The sequence below is a fragment of the Diabrotica virgifera genome, chromosome 1 (assembly GCF_917563875.1).
Source record: "Diabrotica virgifera virgifera chromosome 1, PGI_DIABVI_V3a".
NCBI classification, from domain to species: domain Eukaryota; kingdom Metazoa; phylum Arthropoda; class Insecta; order Coleoptera; family Chrysomelidae; genus Diabrotica; species Diabrotica virgifera.
Genome location: NC_065443.1, coordinates 107,451,916 through 107,472,326, shown reverse-complemented (window position 1 = coordinate 107,472,326; position 20,411 = coordinate 107,451,916). Strand labels below are relative to the sequence as shown.

Here is a 20,411-nt window from a genome sequence, read left to right as displayed (position 1 = left end):
TTGTTATTTTCTATTATCTTCTAAATGGTAGAGAATAAAAATTTGATATTTTGCAGTTGTGTATAACTTTACACACCCTATCAAAATAGTTATCAAAATGACAGTGTTGCCATTTAAGAAAATCAACGATGACGTCATATCTCTAAATTGGGACACCCTGTATACATTATTATTGTATGTCAAAAAGGACAATTTAAAATACTAATCGACAGCTCTGAGCATTTTTCAAAAAAAAAAAACAATGAGTATTTGAGATATTAAATTTATTCCAAATTACAGACTCTCTCTGTATAATATAATAATATAACTATATATCTCTGGTACCTATGATTAATGTGATTCCTAATACATTTTTAGTGAAAATGATAACTCTTTGATAAGTGTTGGGATACAATTTTTTTTATATGCGTGTCCGCGAAGATTATAACTCCTAAAATATTTATGACAAAAACATTTAGTTCTTAATAGATGCCGACGAAAACAATTATTTCCCTTTCTGTTTTCGCGAAAAAAATAATTTCTGGAATATTTTCAGGGAAGAAATCATTTTTCAATAAGTGGCTACAAAAAAAATAATTTTGTTAATGTACCGGCGAATACCATAATTTCCAAAAGGTTGTGGGAAAATCAATTACTTCTTTACACATAGCGGCGAAAAAAATTATTGCTATTTACGTGCCCAAGAAGATTATAAATTTAAAAATATTTGTGTCGAAAAGAATTATTTTTAGACCAGAACAACAAAAAACAATTCTTTTTATCTGTAAGTACATCCACGAAGAACATAACTCAAAAAATATTTATGACGAAAACATCTAGTTTTTAATAGATGACGACGAATATAATTATATTTACGTTTCTGTTCTTGCGAAAAAATAACTCCTTGAAGATTTACATTAAAAATATTTAATTAATCGGCAACATAAAAATTTTTTTGCATCATTTTATCACTTACATCATTTTATCACTTACATAATTTTATCACTTCAAAAACCTTTAAAATAAGCTTTTGTAGATTAAATTCTGTACAGCCATTTCGGATATTATAAGATATTATGATTAGGTACATACATTCACATACAGATCTGATGATCTACTCGAAATGTTACATCGATTGGTGATTGGTGATAAGTTAAGTTGTTTCTGATGCGAATTGACAAAGTTACATTTCCGTACGATGTAAAAGCTTCCTTGGAAAGGAAGCAAAATATGTATTCGCCGTCGCTTTAGGATTATTCTTTTCGCCGCGCATTATTAGGATTCATAATCTTCGCAAACAGAAATAGAAATGATTTTTTTTGCTGTCATTCCTTTCTCTCATTTATTCAGGATCATACTTTTCACCGATTCACCGCGCATTATTAGGAGTTATAATCTTCATGAATACATAATTAGAAATAATTTTTTTCAATGTTAATCATCGAAAAATAATTATTTTCAACGAGAAGTTTTTAGTAATTATAATTTTCGTGGACCCACAAACAGAAATGATGTTTTTTGCTGATACTCCTCAAAAAATATTATAATATAATATATAATATAATATAATAATAATATAAAATTTTTTTCGTTAACACCTTATTAGGGATTATAATTTTCACAATCATATGATCGAAAATAATATTTTTTCGCGGCGTTCATTGAAAGTTATACTCTTAACCGCAATTTTCTGAGTTATACTTTTCGTAGGCGGCGGCGATATAATATTATATTATAACATATTTAACACAATATAACTTAAAAAATAAACACAGTATTAGTTATAAATTCCAATTAACACAATCAAAACCCGCTAATAGGGCTTTTCATTCAGTCATTTGTTTCGAGCTTCTGTCATGTGTCACATAATATTAATATATCTACGTAGTACGTTATTGTTATATCAATGATATAAACCAAAGACGTATGACGTAGATATATTAATATTATGTGACACATGACAGAAGCTCGAAACAAATGACAATCGATAAAAAGCCCTATGTCACTGTCACTAAAATAAATGATAAACGTCAAAATTTTTAGTAAACAAGATATAAACGTAACAAATATACTGACATTGTTACAGTTAAAATTCCTTTAAAAATTTTTCGAAGTTAATTATTGATATAAAATTACAATAATTATTGTATTAAATAGACAAGTTTAAGTAATTTTATTTCAGTTTATATACGATTAATATTAAAAGTGGCATGCGCCACTTGAATCTAACTTCAGCCCGTGAGTAATGACCCGTGAGTAACTTCAGCCGTGAGTAACTTCAGTGAGTAATGAATTATTACTGATGGGTAAAGTAATGGGTGCTATTATCTGTTAAAAAATAGCGAATAATGAGCATGTTATTAAACGGTCGTAGAAAAAATATTATAACCCAAGGATGGTATTAAAGGTCAGAAATTTCACCTAGGAAAGTGACCGAACGAAAGAAGTCACCGAAATAGTTTAAGCGATATATTACTCGACGTGCATTAGCAAGACGAGAATAAATATATATTTCCAGTTTTTATATCACTTCCGGTTAACAAGGTGAAACCGGAAGTGCCATATTATAGTTGCAGAACTAGTACATGTGATATAGCAATATTACATAGTGGAGCTCGAATATTTAGTTGCAGTTTTAATATCATTTCCGGTTAAAAAGTTATGACCGGAAGTTTGGCAAAACTGACTCAAAAATTAGTGAAATGGGGTGAAAAGCGGTTTCTTAGATCTTGTTAGCTCTTATAATTTTGACATAGATAAATTCACATATAAACAGATAAATTACAGACTATGATTTCTATATTATGTAGGTACATATTGTACTTATAACAAAGAGAAACAAGGGTCTCTACAACAAGGGTTGTAGAACACACAAGTGCTGTCCAAATTGGCCCTAAACATCATGAGTTTTTAAAACAACCAAACATTGATTTCCAAAATCGCTTTTTTAACACTCTTAGAGCTTTCAGTGTTTTATAATTATTTGCTACTATCTATACAGGGTGTCCCGAAAAGATTGGTCATAAATTATACCACACATTCTGGGGTCAAAAATAGTTCGATTGAACCTAACTTACCTTAGTACAAATGTGCTTATAAAAAAGTTACAGCCCTTTGAAGTTACAAAATAAAAATCGATTTTTTTCAATATATCGAAAACTATTAGAGATATTTTATTGAAAATGGACATGTATCATTCTTATGGCAGGAGCATCTTAAGACAAAATTATAGTCAAATTTGTCCACCCTATAAAATTTTTATGGGGATTTTGTTCCCTTAAACCCCCCCAAACTGTTGTGTACGTTCCAACTAATTCATTATTGTGGTACCATTAGTTAAACAAAACGTTTTTAAAACTTTTTGCCTCTTATTATTTTTTCGAGAAGCCAGTTTTTATCGAGATGCGCCTTCTTTTTTAATATGTTTACATAAAAATTTTATGGGGGTTTTGTTCTTTTAAACCCCCCAAATGTTTGTGTACGTTCCAATTAAACTATTATTGCCGTACCATTAGTTAAACACAGTGTTTTTAAAACTTTTTTGCCTCTTAGTCTTTTTTTGATAAGTCACCTTTTATCGAGATGTGGCTTCTTTTTCAAAATATACCTAAAAATATAAATTATAAATAAATTTTCAGATTTATTAACAGGTTTCTATAATCGTACTTAACCATATACAAATATGTGGTGGATTCGACAAATATTCAAAATATCTCGATAAACACTGGCTTATCGAAAAAGTACTAAGAGGCAAAAAAGTTTTAAATACATTGTATTTAACTAATAGTGCCACAATAATAATTTAATTCGAACGTACACAAAAGTTTGGGGGGATTTAAGGGAACAAAACCCCCATAAAATTTTTATGGGGTTCGCAAACTTCACTTTAATTTTTTTTTTAAGATGTTGCTGCCAGAAGAATTTCGCCCGTCCATTTTCAATAAAAAATCTCTAAGAGTTTTCGATATATCAAAATAAAACAATTTTCATTTTGTAACTTTAAAGGGATGTAACTTTTTTTGTGTGCACTATGTATATAGGTAAGTCAGGTTCAATCAACCTATTTTTGACCCCAGAATCTGTGGTATAATTTATGACCAATCTTTTCGGGACACCCTGTATATCAATGTATTTAATATATGGGGTGGAAGGCACTTATGGAATCAAACTATATCTGTTCTGTCCTGTTTTAAAAAATTATAAAAACGCTGAGACCCGTCGATTTTTAAATATAAAAGTGCCCTTTTTAGATATAAATGTAAATATACATGGTGATTCACGCAAGCCTAGCAGAGTCCATAAGCTTTATTTTTAACGGAACACCCTGTATATTTTTATATTTTTAAAAGCTGCTTAATAACCTGATTTCAACAAACTATATCTTATAGGTTGTATTATGAATAATACAGGGTGAAATTTTGAAAGTACAATGTTTGGAAACCACTATGGAATAAAATTGTTTGTCCTTTTTTTAGAAAATTGTAAAAAACGCTGGGATACGTCAACTTTTAAATTCATGAAGACACTGTTTAAACATAAATTTAAATATACAGGGTGATTCACGTAAGTCTAGCATAGTCCATAATTTTTAATTTTAATGAAACACTCTGTATATTCTAATATTTTTAAAAGCTTCTAAACAACCTCATCTCAAACAGTGTATTGTGTAGGTTCTATTATGAATAATGCAAGATGAATTTTTAAAATTATGTATAGTTTTCGTCAAGATATTAAATACATAAAATTTTAAAATTAATAATTTATCATACAATAATGGCATTATTTTTTAAAATAACTAAATAAAGATATAAATTTTCTAAATCAAAAAACACTTTTTACGTAAGTATGCCAAGTTTATTGCAGTTTCGATATTTCTATTTGAATACAATAAATTGAAATATACAATACTTACAATAATATTAATTGCAATAAAAACTTAGGCACCATAATTTAATAGATGTCTTATAATTTAATAGGTGCCTAAATCAATGAGGATTTGTAGCGTATATTTTTGACGTAAGAGAACTGTCAAAACATTAGATTGTGACTTTTCATTATTGCCATGTTTATTATAAACATGGCAATAATGAAAAGTCACATTCTAATGTTTTGACAGTTCTCTTACGTCAAAAATTTTGACCTACGTAATATCGCTTTTGTAGTAAAAATACTAAAGTGTATTTCAAAGGCTAACCGATTTCAGCACTCTGGTGCCGCAGTATACGCTCTGAGCTTCGCTGGTGTCGCTCCTAGCGGTTACTAATTCAACTTTCACCGGTAATTTTTAAATTTATTATTTAATTGTTATCGCTTAATATTTACAACGCTAAAAAGTAATTAAATTGTAATAGATTTTTTAAAGATTTTGCTAATCATTTTGACGTTCTATTGATGAAATATTAATTTCTTACTTCGGATACTTTCACAATTATCATGTAGATGGCGCCAAGATTAATTTATAATTACATATTACAGAACATTAAAAACGCAAATTCAGTATTTAAAACGTAAGTATATTTAAGGTAAAAATATAAACCACAGCTTTAATCAACTAATATTTTTTATAATTAATGTTTTTAATTTTAATTTAAAATTAATCACTTTGACATTTATGTCAAATTTCCGGTAACCGTTTACAGACTTGTCACTACTGGCGCTCACGAATTTATAAATATCCCCTCTACGTACGAGCTCACAGCGTATAGGCTCTGAGCTTCGCTGGTGGCTCTCCTGGCGGATTACTAATTCAACTTTCACTGGTAATTTTTAAATTTATTATTTAATTGTTATCGCTTAATATTTACAACGCAAAAAATTAATTAAATTGTACTCGATTTTTTTAAGATTTTGCTAATCATTTTGACGTTCTATTGATAAAATATGAATTTCCTACTTCGTATACTTTCACAATTATCGTGTAGATGGCGCTAAGATTACCGTTTATTTCAATTAACGATATTACGGAACATTAAAAAAACTTAAATTCAGTATTTAAAACGTAAGTATATTTAAGGTAAAAATATATACCACAGCTTTGACCAACTAATATTTTTTATAATTAATGTTTTTAATTTTAATTTTAAATTAATCACTTTGACATTTATGTCAAATTTCCGGTAAACGTTTACAGACTTGCCACTACCCTAACAACACACAACATTCCAGGAATGTACTACCAAAGTTCTATCAATATTTGAATGTCCTGGACATTTAGGGAACATTCGGTGAACATCTGATTAAATTATTCGTGGAATGTTACCATAAGACATTCTGTGAACATACTACCAATGTTCCTGTTCATTTTCAAATTCACGGCGCATGTATTTGTGCATGGTGCTTAGAGAGGGCATCACGTGACTAAAAACGACCAATGACCTCACTTCAGACTTCGGTTCGGCCATCTTGACATGCATCTTGGCCTTGGCCACCTTGCCGTGCGTGATCGTTGTTTGTTTTTATTTGTGCTTTTTAAGAATATTTTTTAATTCGGATACTTTTATAATAACTTTAATAGTATTATTAATATAGTGCATAAAATCAGTTGGAGTAGCAGAAGCAATGTAGATAAAAAATCTGCAGGAATAATGTTTCAAAGGTTAGTATATGCAAATATGTAAGTAAACAAAGGCATGCCCCTATTTCAGAAAATATCCATTTATTATTTTAATAATTGCGAATAAGCCACAAACTTGCTTATTCCTAATTAAAATAGTAAATAGAGATAATAACAAACGGATTATTTGTAAAATTAAATTTTTTTTTGCGTTTTTGCTAAGGTATGCCTTTATAAACAGGATGGTAGACCACACACTATAATAGTACCAACTAATGAATACACAGTATGAATAGTACAGTCGGTTCGCTAAACTTAGTCTCAGACACAACTGGCTAGTGATTTTAGTAAATAATTTTGACAATTTGGTAAAATTGGCAAAAAAATAACTAAATAGTTAGTAATTTTGGCAAAAATGGCCAAAAACAAAAAAATTACCTACTAAAATCACTAGCCAGTTGTGGCTAGGGAAACGACTATACTAATAAACAATTTCTAAGCTGCTTTTTATAATATTTTGTGAGTTCATTAATCATATTTTTTATTTAAAACTAAAATTTGTTAATAATGCTCAGTAATGCATATATTTTGTATTTTTAGCTTTCCAGAAGATCCTGCGAAGAAGGCATGAAGTATTGATCAGATTTGTTAATAGAGCAGTATGTTCAAAACATTTTTTAGAAAAAGATATTGACAGAACTTCACTTTCAACCGTTTGAGAGACTGTGCTGTTCCAATAGCTTATATCACACAGGTAATATGCTTAACCCAATTAATAATACAATTACAATATACAGTTGGAAAAATTAAAGAATAGGGCTTTTCATTTACAGTCATTTGTTTCGAGCTACTGTCATATGTCGTATAATCCGTGTTGTATTAATATTATACACAGGTTATATAACATATGACAGAAGCTCGAAACAAATGACAATCGATGAAAAGCAATATAGGGCTTTGTTCATTGTCATTTGTTTCGAACTTCTGTCATGTGTCACATATATTAATATATCTACGTCATACATCTTTGGTTTGTATCATTGATTATATCAATAACATATGACGTAGATATATTAATATTATGTGACACATGACAGAAGCTCGAAACAAATGACTGAATGAAAAACCCTATAACCATGAACGATCACATCAATCACTTATTTTGTATAGGGCTTTTCATTCACAGTCATTTGTTTCGAGCTTCTGTCATGTGTCACACAATATTACTATATCTACGTCATAAGTTATTGGCATATACCAATGATACAAACCAAAGACGTATGACGTAGATATATTAATATTATGTGACACATGACAGAAGCTCGAAACAAATGACAGTTGATGAAAAGCCCTATTTGCTGTCTTTTTCTATAAATCACAAACGTTTGTTACCTATAGAAAAAGATCATCATCATCATTGGCTCGACAGCCCTTTCTGGGTCTTGGCCTGTTCCAGGATTCTTCTCCACTCTGATCTGTTTCATGCTTTTTTTCTCCAGTTTTTTATTTTTAATGTTTTTATATCATTTTCTATTTGTTCTAAAATAGAAAAAGATAGCAAATACAAAATAAGTGATTGATGTGATCGTTCATGGGTATAGGGCTTTTCATTCACAGTCATTTGTTTCGAGCTTTTGTCATGTGTCACATAATATTAATATATCTACGACATACGTTATTGGTATATACAATAATAGATACAAACCAAAGACATATGACATAGATATATTAATATTATGTGACACATGACAGAAGCTCGAAACAAATGACAATTGATGAAAAGCCCTATTCTTTCATTTTTCCAACTGTAGATACCGTTGTTCTTCATTATCTACATCAGAGATCTAAGTTGACATTGTTGCCCAATTACAAAAAATTTTTGAATTCATTTTAAGTCCAATATATCACATAATTATTGCGAAGTAGATTATACAAGAAAACAGATTAATATTGAATGCAAATAAATAAAAACATCAGAAATAGAAAACAAGAATTAAGTTATAATCTTAAGTTAAAGTAAATAATAAAAACAATAAATATAATAAAACAAAATACTTATTAGTTTGTGAAAAAGCTATTTCTTTGTGACATTTTTGTAATTATTGTAACTATTTTAATGGGGAAATAAGCCAGAATTTACTTGAAAAAATAACTTTATTATGGTTTCTACTTCCACATCGGACGTCGTTGTCAAAATACAAAATGTTTTATTATTTTCTTTATTAAATATTATTTATTATTTATTTAAATATTATTTAATTTATTATTTATTTTATTATTATTATTATATGCATATTATTACCTGTAAATATTTCTTCTGATTGTTAATTGTAAAGGATAGAAAAATTACCATTTATTTTATTTTCTTTTAGAATCAGCTGAGAGAAGTGGTCTACAAAAAACCAGGAAGGAAATGGAATATGTGGCTATGAAAGGCAAAAGAAAGGTTTACAAAGCAAATGTGACACATTTTTTTATAGGAATATCAGTAAATTACATTAAAAAAATGTATGAAAAGATTTTTTGCAATAAAAATGTTTATATTTATCAAGCATGCATTATTTGGTATGGCCACATATCGTCAGTGATGTGACAATACCTCCTATCTGTTTTTTCATGAGATTTGTAAGATAGACTAAAAACTTGTTTGGGCCACCTCCTGTTTTCATATATTTTTTGACTTGTTTTGCAGTAAATTTAACTATCTATTTACTACAAAACAAGCCAGAACTTACGTATGCAAACAGGAGGTGACCTTAAAAAATGTTTTTCGTCTCCTGCAAACCTCATGAAAAAAGATATAGGAGGTATTGTCACAGCACTGACGATATATTTCAGAGAATGTCTAAAAAATATACTGTGAATGTTCAAAGAACGTTCGTAGACATTCATGGAATGTTCCAACAAGACATTTAGTCTAAAAAATATACTGTGAATGTCCAAAGAACATTCATGGAATGTTCCAACATTCATGGAATGTCCCAACAAGACATTCAGTCTAAAAAATATACTGTGAATGTCCAAAGAACATTCATGGAATGTTCCAACAAGACATTCAGTCTAAAACATATACTGTGAATGTCCAAAGAACATTCGTAGACATTCATGGAATGTTCCAACAGAACATTCTAAGAATATTTAAAATGCTGACACAGCACATTCCAGGGACTTTCCAGGGACATTCGTGTGCATTTGGGGACATTCCAGGAATGTTTGGAATGTCCTGTGAGTACATTCTAGGAACATTCATGGAATGTTTTGTGTTATTAGGGTACTGGCGCTCGCGAATTTGTAAATATCCCCTCTACGTACGAGCTCACAGCGTATAGGAGCATTTGTAAATATGCGTCCGGGCGAAAAAAAAAAGATATTTATTTGTTTATAAATTTTTTTAAAAATAGATGTAGCAATAACTACTAAATTACGGCATTTAGGTATAGGGAATGTTTTATGAAAAATAATCAGTATTTCTTAAGGACTTCAAAAAGCAAAACATACAGGGTGTTCCATTTTAAATAAGAAAGTTCATTAGATTTTTAGAAAAACGGAAGATCTGGCAACAATGTAATTACAACTATAATATCGGTCGCATTGGGAGACACTTACCCACCAAAATCTATAAAAAATTTCCAAGTCGTTTCCGAGATAACTGAGGGTTTCTATACATAAAACTTAATCTGTATAAAGAAAAGAAGACAATCAAATAAAAGCTTTTATATACGTAAAACTTGGCTCTTTTTTCAACAAACCCTTATATCATAAAAAAGTTTAAAGGTGACTCGGTCAATTTTCAATTATGTGCTTGGTTGTGTGTAATTGTAATAATAATGAATGAAAATAAATATATACCACTATAAGTTTCATATTACCTTGTAGTGTAAACCCACATACTTTTGTCCACTAATAATTGCCATCAGTTCCTATTCAAGATACTGGTAATACTTAAAATTTAAAAATAATGTCTGTTGGGACTCATTCAGTTAAAAGCAAAGTGAGGCGATTAAAACGCATTCTTTCTTTGGAGACTTCAGACACTGACTTGGATGAATACGAAAGAACGAAATTTTATATATTTTGTTCTTAAAACAGTTGCTGAATCAGCAGATGTCAAAAATCATAGGAATGAGGAATCAAAAAAAAAGTAAAGAAAACAGAACTGCATACAAGGTGGAATAGGTAAGCGAGTAGATATTGAATAATTTACCAAGCACTGAACAATAATCGTTGCATTGGCACTATTTTTTGTAACTATGCCAAAGTTTTTGATTGTGTAAGTCACGACATTTTGATAAAAAAACTAAATTTCTACGTAATTCGAGTTATTACTCTGAATTGGTTCCAATCTTACTTGGATGATTATTATTATTTTGGGTATTTTGATGGTTGGATGATTAAGATGTCCAAACCAAAGCCCAATCATTTCAATGACCTCACAGAAGGAGCAAGGTTGAAAAAAGTACGTAAAGTTCGATCAAAAGTTGTACTGCCTGTTTTCTTTTAATCAAAATTCGTTCTACATTATAAATTCTTACCAAATGTTCGTTCATGTAATAAGGAATGCTATCTTGAAGCTATGTGTCGTTTGCATAAAGCCACTCAAAAATCTGACCGGAATTGTGAGAGTTATGGGTATTACATCTCGACAATGCAGAAGATTATATATGTCATTGCTTGTTTGTTGTTGTTAGTCCAAAATAGAGCTTCACGATATTCGCTAAAAATATCGATATTGTATTGATATCGTATTGAAAATCAATACGATACCGATACAATACATACCTTAGCAATATTAATGTCGATACGATACTCATTATCTGAAATCAATACAATACTCTTGTATTGTTGATACACGTGCCTCGATGTAATTGAAAATCGATATCGAGAAAAAAAAATAAAACGCCACGTGAGTGCTGCATAAGGCCTATTATACAGATAAAATATTAAGAGTTATAAGACGCACAAGCGCGTATGCTCTCCATAAGTGCGAGAGCAGTGGCGCACCCAAGGGGGGTTTTGGGGGTTAAAACCCCTCCCAGGACATATAAAAAATATAAAGACTAGTTGGAAAATGTAACTTATCTTTCAGAAACAATAGAAAAAAATTTCGGTACCCAAAGAAAGCTAGGATAAATAATCCCGGACAAATAGTCCCCAAGAAATATTTGCTGCCAAATAGTTCTCTAAAAATTTTCCCGTGAATACAATCGACTCAAATGTTTTTCAGCCTCAGTGCGTCAGAGCTATAACAGTCTCCATGAAACCGCTTTTCGGCACGAAAATAATGATTAGCAATTAATATTAAGCATTGTAATTTCGATTACCAAATTTTGAATTTCAATTCCATACCGAAAACTTCAAATTTTACATGACAAACGAGTGTGTTTTTTCAAAAATCGTGGATGATATGGGAATGTGCTAAGGCTGTGGGAACCATGTGCCATGTTGTAATTATTCGCTTAAATCTTTTACTTACTCTGCTTTGAATAACTATGTTCAAAACATTGCCTATTCGTGATGAGAACTGCTGGTCCTGAAAACGATAATCTTGATTGTAATGCTAAAAACCTGTTACTTTTTGTAAATTGAACGTCAAAAATATTTAGTTATTATCATCATCAATGGCGTTATAACTCTTCGAGTGTCCTTGCGAGTGGTTTACTATTGGCTTCCATGTGTCGGTCCTGTGCCACTATTTCCCATTGTCTCACTCCCATTTTCTCCAGATCTTCTCTGACTGCACCTTTTTCTAGGCCGTCCTACAGACTTTCTCCTATCTGGCCTCTCCCCGAGCAGCTATGTCTGGTTTGATTTTTGGATAAATTTTTAGCATGGCATATTCTAAGGCCAGGTTAAAGAACAATGGGGACAACGGATCTCCCTGTCTCAGTCCAGAATTTACGCAGAAATCCTTTGATATTTCCCCACCTCTTCTAATACCTGTGCAAAGAAGTTACTTACACACATTTGCGTTACCGCAGTTAGTTTTTTGGGTACGCCCAACTCGACCATTGTATAGGGCTTTTCATCGATTGTCATTTGTTTCGAGCTTCTGTCATATGTTGTATAATCTGTGTATAATATTAATATACACGAATTATACGACACGAAACAGAAGCTCGAAACAAATGACTGTAAATGAAAAGCTCTATTCCATAGTGTAGGATGATTAATTGAATCATAAGCCTGTTTGAAATCCACAATATAAAGATCTGATGCACGTGTTGATTATTTCAAGTATTTGTCTAATAGTAAATATTTGATCAACAATCGATCTTCCGGGCCTAAAATCACACTGGTAGTCAGCAACTATTCTGTATGGTAGTAATCTTTTTAATAATACATAACGAAAAATATTTAGTCATCAGTTTCAATTCACTGCAAACAACATTTCAGAATCCTGCTTCAAAAGCTATGTCAAAAACCTGTGTTCTGCGTTTTCATAACAAAGCTAAACATTCTTAATATCGCAAAAAATTTTCATGGATTCACACAGATAATAGGCAATATTTTGAACTTAGTTATTCAAGGCAAAGTGAGCAAAAGATTTAAGCGAATAATTACAAAATGATTCCCACAGCCTTAGCTCATTCCTCATTCCACATATTATCTTCTACGATTTTTGAAAAAACTTACACTCGTTTGTCATGTAAAATTTGAAGTTTTCGGCATGTAATTCGAATTCGAAATTTGGTAATCGAAATTACATTAATTCATGCTTAATTCTAATTACTAATCATTATATTATTGCCGTACCGAAAAGCGGTTTCATGCCCATTTCTATACCTCTTATGCACTGATGCTGAAAGACAGAGTCGATTGCGTCCACGGGAAAACTTTTAGAGAACTATTCAATAGCAAATATTTCATGGGGATTTTTTGTGGGGATATTTTGTCGAAAATAATTCGTGGGGATTATTTGTCCGGGAGGTTTTGTGGGGATTATTTGTTCGGGGATTTTTTGTCTGTGGATTTTGGTCCAGGGATAATTTGTGGGGATTTTTTGTCAGGGATTATTTGCATTTGCCCGAACCCCGCCCAAGCCAACCCCCCCCCTAGAGGGAAATTCTGGGTGCGCCACTGTGCGAGAGATAAGGACAATGAACCCAATAAATCAATCAATTGAAAACGAAATTGAAAACTACTTGCAATTTCCAAGACCTGGACCAGACAGAAATATTTCATTATGGTGGAAATCATATAGTAGTGTTTTCCCCGTTTTATCTCGGTTGTCTAAGGATATTTTGTGTACCCAAGCGACGTCCGTACCAGTCGAGAGGCTTTTTTCTGAAGCAGAGCTGGTACTAACGAATAAAAGATGATGTTTAAAAGATAAGAGTATCAAAGAACTCATTTGTGTGAACAGATGGATGAAGAGATCTTTAAAGGATAATATTTGTGAGGTTACATTATACTTTATCGTATTTCTGGTATATTTTAAGAGTATTTTTTAATAAAGATATGTGATAAAGTAATAAAGGAATAAAGACTAGTTTTTTATTAATTTAATCCTTATTATGTCGATATTTTATCGAGTCTTGTATCGAAATCAATATCAATACGATATTTTTATAAGAAAGTATTGCCGATATCGATACTCGATACGATACTTCATTGGCATAACTAATAAAATACTCAATACATACTATCGATACGATACTACAAAAGTATCGATATTGTATCGTATCGTGAAGCTCTAGTCAAAAAACAGCAAAGTATTATTAAAGTCGCATGGCTATAAGAGCTCAATGTTCTTTAAATGGTTTGAGGATTTAAACAAGCGCTTCTACATCTACATTTATGTGTATAAGAGCGGGATTAATTTGATTGGGACAACGTAGATAGATGTTGTTCTGAAGCTATTTGCTTGTGGCATTTTTATAATCAACTATTTTTAATGGAAAATAAGCCACAATTTTAACAAAAAAATGATTTTATTAACGTTTCGAAGCCCAAATCGGGTTTCGTTGTCAAAATACAAAATACTACTAAAATAAACAAAAATGTTGTTGCTAAGTAAAAAAATTCTTCTAATAATTTATTTAATCTGACTCATTTATATTGGCAATTAAGACGTATATTATACATTCTAAAGTAGAAGACTTTAAAATGATATCGCCAATATTTATGAGTTGCGTTCCTGGGACGACTTTACTAAAAGATAGTTCATTCGATTACATGAAATCAATCCCAACTCAAGAATATCCGTCACAAAAATCATAGCATGTGATCTGTCTTTAAAAAGACAACCAAATGCAACGATGACAGTAAAATTCTCGCGTTAGAGATTCCAAAGTAAATCACGAGGGAAAACCAGGAAAAAAAACCTCGTGATACTATCCCGACATCGTAAGTATTTGGTCTTACATTTAATTTACTTTCAAAAAACTAATACCAAATTCTGACTTTAATATGTTTAAATTATAAATAATATTAATAATACATAGATATACAATAAGTAATACTAAAATATAAAATTTGTACTAACTCGATATGTTATTGACTTACTAATCGTGGTATTTTCTTTCTATTGACTTCCTCTTTCAGTATGGGTAACCACAGCCTACTGCATTTTACCGAGGAATTTGCGACACAATTGGTTTCATTTAGCATAATTAGAGCCGCTTCTTTGATTTCTCTCTTTTTACTATCTGATTCTTTCAGGACTATTGTAATAAGTGGATAGATTCAAGTATAGTCCTGAAAGAATCAGATAGTAAAAAGAGAAAATCAAAGAAGGGGCTCTAATTATGCTAAATGAAACCAATTGTGTCGCAAATTCCTCGGTATAATGCAGTAGGACGTGGTAACCCATACTGAAAGAGGAAGTCAGTAGAAAGAAAATACCACGATTAGTAAGTCAATAAGATATCGAGTTAGTACAAATTTTATATTTTAGTATTACTTATTGTATATCTATGTTTTATTAATATTATTTATAATTTAAACATATTAAAGTCAGAATTTGGTATTAGTTTTTTGAAAGTAATTTAAATGTAAGACCAAATACTTACTATGTCGGGATAGTATCACGAGGATTTTTTTCCTGGTTTTCCCTCGTGATTGACTATGGAATCTCTAACGCGAGAATTTTATTGTCATCGTTGCATTTGGTTGTCTTTTTAAAGACAGATCACATGCTATGATTTTTTTGTGACGGATATTCTTGAGTTGGTATTGATTTCATGTAATCTAATGAACTAGCTTTTAGTAAAGTCGTCCCAGGAACGCAACTTATAAATATTGGCGATATCATTTTAAAGTTTTCTACTTTAAAATGTATAATATATGTCTGAATTGCCAATATAAATGAGTCAGATTAAATTAATTATTAGAAGAATTTTTTTTACTTTTATAAATTTTTGTTTATTTTAGTAGTATTTTGTATTTTGACAACGAAACCCGATTTGGGCTTCGAAAAGTTAATAAAATCATTTTTTTGGTATAATTGTGGCTTATTTCCCATTAAAAATAGGTGATTAACGTAGATAGATATTCTTCTTCTTCTTCTTCTTCTTCTTCTTCTTCTTCTTCTTTTATATAGGCTGTACTGCCTGGTTTTCTTCAACGGTGCCTTTCATTCTGCCCCTAAGTTGTCATTCCATCTTTTCCTTGGGCGTCCTATACTTCTCCTGCCTAACGGTGACTTGTCCCTGGCTATTCTTACTATCCTTGATTCAGACATCCTGCTTATGTGCTCATTCCACTCTTCTTTTCTGTTCTTTACCCAGGTATTTATATTGTCTACCCCACATATGCGTCTGATTTCCTCACTTCTTACCCTATCCTGTAGTCCTTTTCCAGCAATCCTTCTTAAGATATTCATTTCGTTGGTTTCCAGATGTCTTCGTGTTTTGCTTGTATCTGGTCTTGTTTCGGCCGTGTAAGTCATAACTGGCCTAATAACTGACTTATAGGACCTTTGTTTCCAATCTTAGGTGTTTGTTTTTCCAAATTGTGTCGTTTAGGCATCCGACCGTTCTACTGGCTTTAATTATTTGGTCTTTTACCTCTTCTTCGATATTGTTGTCGGCTGATAGATTAATTCCCAGATATTTGAAAGTCATTACTTGTATAATTTGATTGTCTAACTCCAATTTGCATCTTATTGGTTCTTTGGCAATTACTAAGCTTTTTGTTTTTTGGGCTGATATTTTCATATTCATTTCTTTTCCGTTAATGTTGAACTCGTGCAATAATCTTTGTAGGTCGTCTTCGCACTCTATCATCTTTATCTCTCTATTGCCCATTTTGTACCCTCTTTTTTTCTTCACTTGTTTTATTATTGCATCCAATATGATGTTAAACAGTAGAGGGCTTAGTGAATCTCCTTGCCTGATTCCTGTGTTTGTTTCTATGGATTCTGATATTATTCCATTGACTTTCATTTCTATTTTATTTCTTACGTATATGTTTTCTATCAGTTTTATGATATCCAGTGGTAAATTTTTCTCATATAGAAGGTGTATCACATCTTTTAATTGGATTCTATCAAACGCTTTCTCTAGGTCTATGAAACAGAAAAAGGCTGGTTTGTTATATTCTAATGATTTCTCCCCTATTTGCCTTATCACAAAAACTGCATCGTTACATGATCTTCCACTTCTAAATCCTTGTTGTTCATCCGATATATTTATGCACGCCATTATTTTCTCCATAAGTATTTTTGTTGTAAGTTTCAGTATAGTGCTCAGTAAATTTATCCCTCTATAGTTACTGGGGTCTGCCCTATCACCTTTCTTAAATAACGCTATCATTTGAGTGGTTCTCCATTCTTCTGGAATTCTTCCTGTATTTATTATCTTACTTATAAGGATATTCAGTTCTTTGTGAAGTCTATCTCCTAGATAGACTTCATAGATAGATATTGAGTAGATAGATATTGAGGAATAAATTAAATTACCTTTTTTTAAAAAAAAACGTCGTATATTTAGACCACTATCTTACCTTTCTTCATAGTATTGTTATTTTATATTGTTAATATCTTCTTCTTATTGCGCCTCCTTCTACTCTTATTACTATTTTTCTTCTATTGTATTTCTCCTATTGTATTGTTGATGTAAAATAAAATATTTAAACGACCAAACCAGTTTTTAAAAGTGTTTCATGGATATTGTATCACTTTTTACTGATTTTCCGACAGAAATAATTGAGTAACCTTTATTGAATAAAAATAATTATCAATTTGTTGGAGACGCATTAAAACCAAAACAAAAATTTTCAGCTAATTGGAAAAAACAAATTCCTCATTGCGAATGTGATACGCCAGCCGTCAAAAGAAGATGAAATACTTTTGCCGGTTGTTAAAAACGGCCAGCGAGAAAACTTGTTCTTATTGATTAAAATACTTATAAACAACCAAGATGAAATCGGCCTGACAATTGGCAACTCTCTAAAAATAAAACAAAATCATAAATTTCATAAGAAGCATTAGTTATCAGTAGTAATTGCACAAGAGCTCTGAAATTATTGAATTTTTCCCGAGTGACACTTTGACAGTTTTAATTTCACGAGCCGAAGGCGAGTGAATTTATGTCAAAGTGTCACGAGAGCAAAAATTCTATATTAATTTCAGAGGTCGAGTGCAATTTGTTGCGATTATTTCATGAATAAAACTGTTCAAAACCAAAATTTTATTGTAATTTATTTATGTAAGTACCATTAAACACACAGTTTTTATAAATATTTGACGATTGAAAGTCATCACTTTTATAATTTTTAAAACATTAATTGTCATTAATGTCACTGAATGTATTTTTTCGTAGCAACGAAGGGCATCTGACGTAATATACTTAACGACGGGAGATTATAAAAAATTATCGATTTAATTCAGATTTCTGTAGCTTTCTATTGGTCAGAATCTCCTATGAATGAAAGAATCTATATAATTTTACGGAAATATTAATTTTGTTTTCGGAAATATTAATTTAAAGGGGAGCAGAAACAGAAATTTTGAAGTACTGAATTGGATTTCTTTAATAAAACTACCAGAATTTTTTGTCATAAACTTATGTAATTTAAAGGAAAATTGTGGCTTATTCCCAGTCCCAGTGAAAATAATAAATTGTATGAAATATATATTTCTAGTTTTATGACCGTTATGGATAAATAATGATGTAGATAGTCATTGTCTTGGCCGGCCACTCACGGTACTGCGGTGTCATTTGACAAGATCCTCGATGATATTAATTCTGCAGTACTGCAGCAGACAGGATATAATTACATATTATATTGAACAAATACAGTGGCGTGCGGTGACTTTTTCGGAAGGGGAAGCGATTCAATAAGGATATAAAAATATTTTCTTAAGGGTCGAGGGTCGAGCCACTTCCCACCTGATAACACTCTGATGCGCTATAGGGGCTCTCTATCAGCAAAGTGCTTATGTGAGACGTCCTAGGTACAAGGACTTACACACTAAATCCTACCCCGATCAATGCGTGAGGCACTCTATTCCCGCTATTTCTAGTGACTAGTGACCTATCATTGATCTATATTGCTCGCTCGGGCCTTGAGTCCTCGCGCCGGGCTTTGTTTCCTAAAGAAGAGTTCTATTTAAAAAAAAAATATATTCCGAGGCATTTTCCACAACACACAACTTTCAACAATATGACACTTATTTATACTTGAGGTCTATTCTCCTATCAGCTTCTGATAATTGTTGAATGCAGTCTTTTTCAATGGATAATAGGGCTAAATTTCGCTTGTTGAATTTCTTCTAAACTCTTAATTTGAAACTTTTAATGCATTTTAATAATGAAAAACTTCGTTCAACTGATGCAGTTGTGGCTAGGATAGTTATACCTACTACTTCACACAACTTGACCACTTCACACAGTGACTTGTTTAAACCAGTAGTTATAAAGAAATACCCAGCTTTCTGGGTATTTCTTTATCACTAATGTCAGTTGATTCATAAACGACACTTAACTGAGAATGCAAAGCTGAGATATCAAAAGATTTTCATTATTTAATCGTAGTGGAATAAATTCCTCTGTGGGAAATTTTGATGAATTATAATTAGAAATATTAAGATTATATATAATTCTACAAATTTTAAATCGTTAAAATCTTGATCGTTAGAATTCATTTGTTATAGAATATTATCAAAAGGTCTCTCTGTTGCCGACATTATCAATCTTCATTATTCTTCTTTCATGTTCAAACCCCATATTTTTAGTTTTATCCCAAATATTTTTAAACTGCTCTCGTTTTTTAATTATCGTGTTAATAAAGTCATCAATTTGTCTTATACAAAATGCAATGTCATTTGACTTCATCTGTAAAATGTCAAATAAAAGATCAGTAAAAGGAAAAATATCTGCAAAAAATTTAAATCGAAATACATATTCTTTAAGCGAATGTATATGTACGTACCTAACCACCGCTGCAGCAGTAACAGTCGGAAGGCGCTAGGATGCGCTAGGACGATCGCTTCCAGAGTATCAAAATTCGCGCGACTAGTGGGTTGCGGTCATTGAACCCTGACCAATTTTTAAACCGAACAACTGCATGACAAGCGGAGATTTTGAGATGCGCTTCTGTCAGGAGTGGACCGAATATGTAGTTGAATTGTGTGCATATTGATTTCGTTCGTACGCGATTAATTTTTAATATTTTTCAATGCGTATGCCTAGGTAATAATATGTAGATTACTTGGATTAAAGAAAAAATTTTGTTATTAAATAGGTATTAATTAATAATAGATATATTTTCTTATATCGAAGTAGGTATAGGGAAGTTTAATAAGTTAGCCAAGTTGTTTTAGTCTCTCCTGAAGCTGTCCATATTTTCCCAGGAATAACATCTTGTCCAACTGCCTTACCTTCTTTCATTTTTGAAGCGCTTGAATAACTTCCACGTTTATTGTCTTGGTCTTGGT

The 20,411-nt window shown here is 31.2% G+C and overlaps 1 long non-coding RNA gene across 1 annotated transcript; it reads left to right on the top strand.

Moving 5' to 3' along the window:
* The first annotated feature begins 6,110 nt into the window (after window positions 1-6,110).
* LOC126879753 (uncharacterized) lies at window positions 6,111-9,808 on the top strand. Its single transcript, XR_007696250.1, has 3 exons — window positions 6,111-6,574; window positions 7,133-7,286; window positions 8,905-9,808. It is a non-coding gene; the product is annotated as an uncharacterized LOC126879753 (long non-coding RNA).
* Window positions 9,809-20,411: the final 10,603 nt, after the last annotated feature.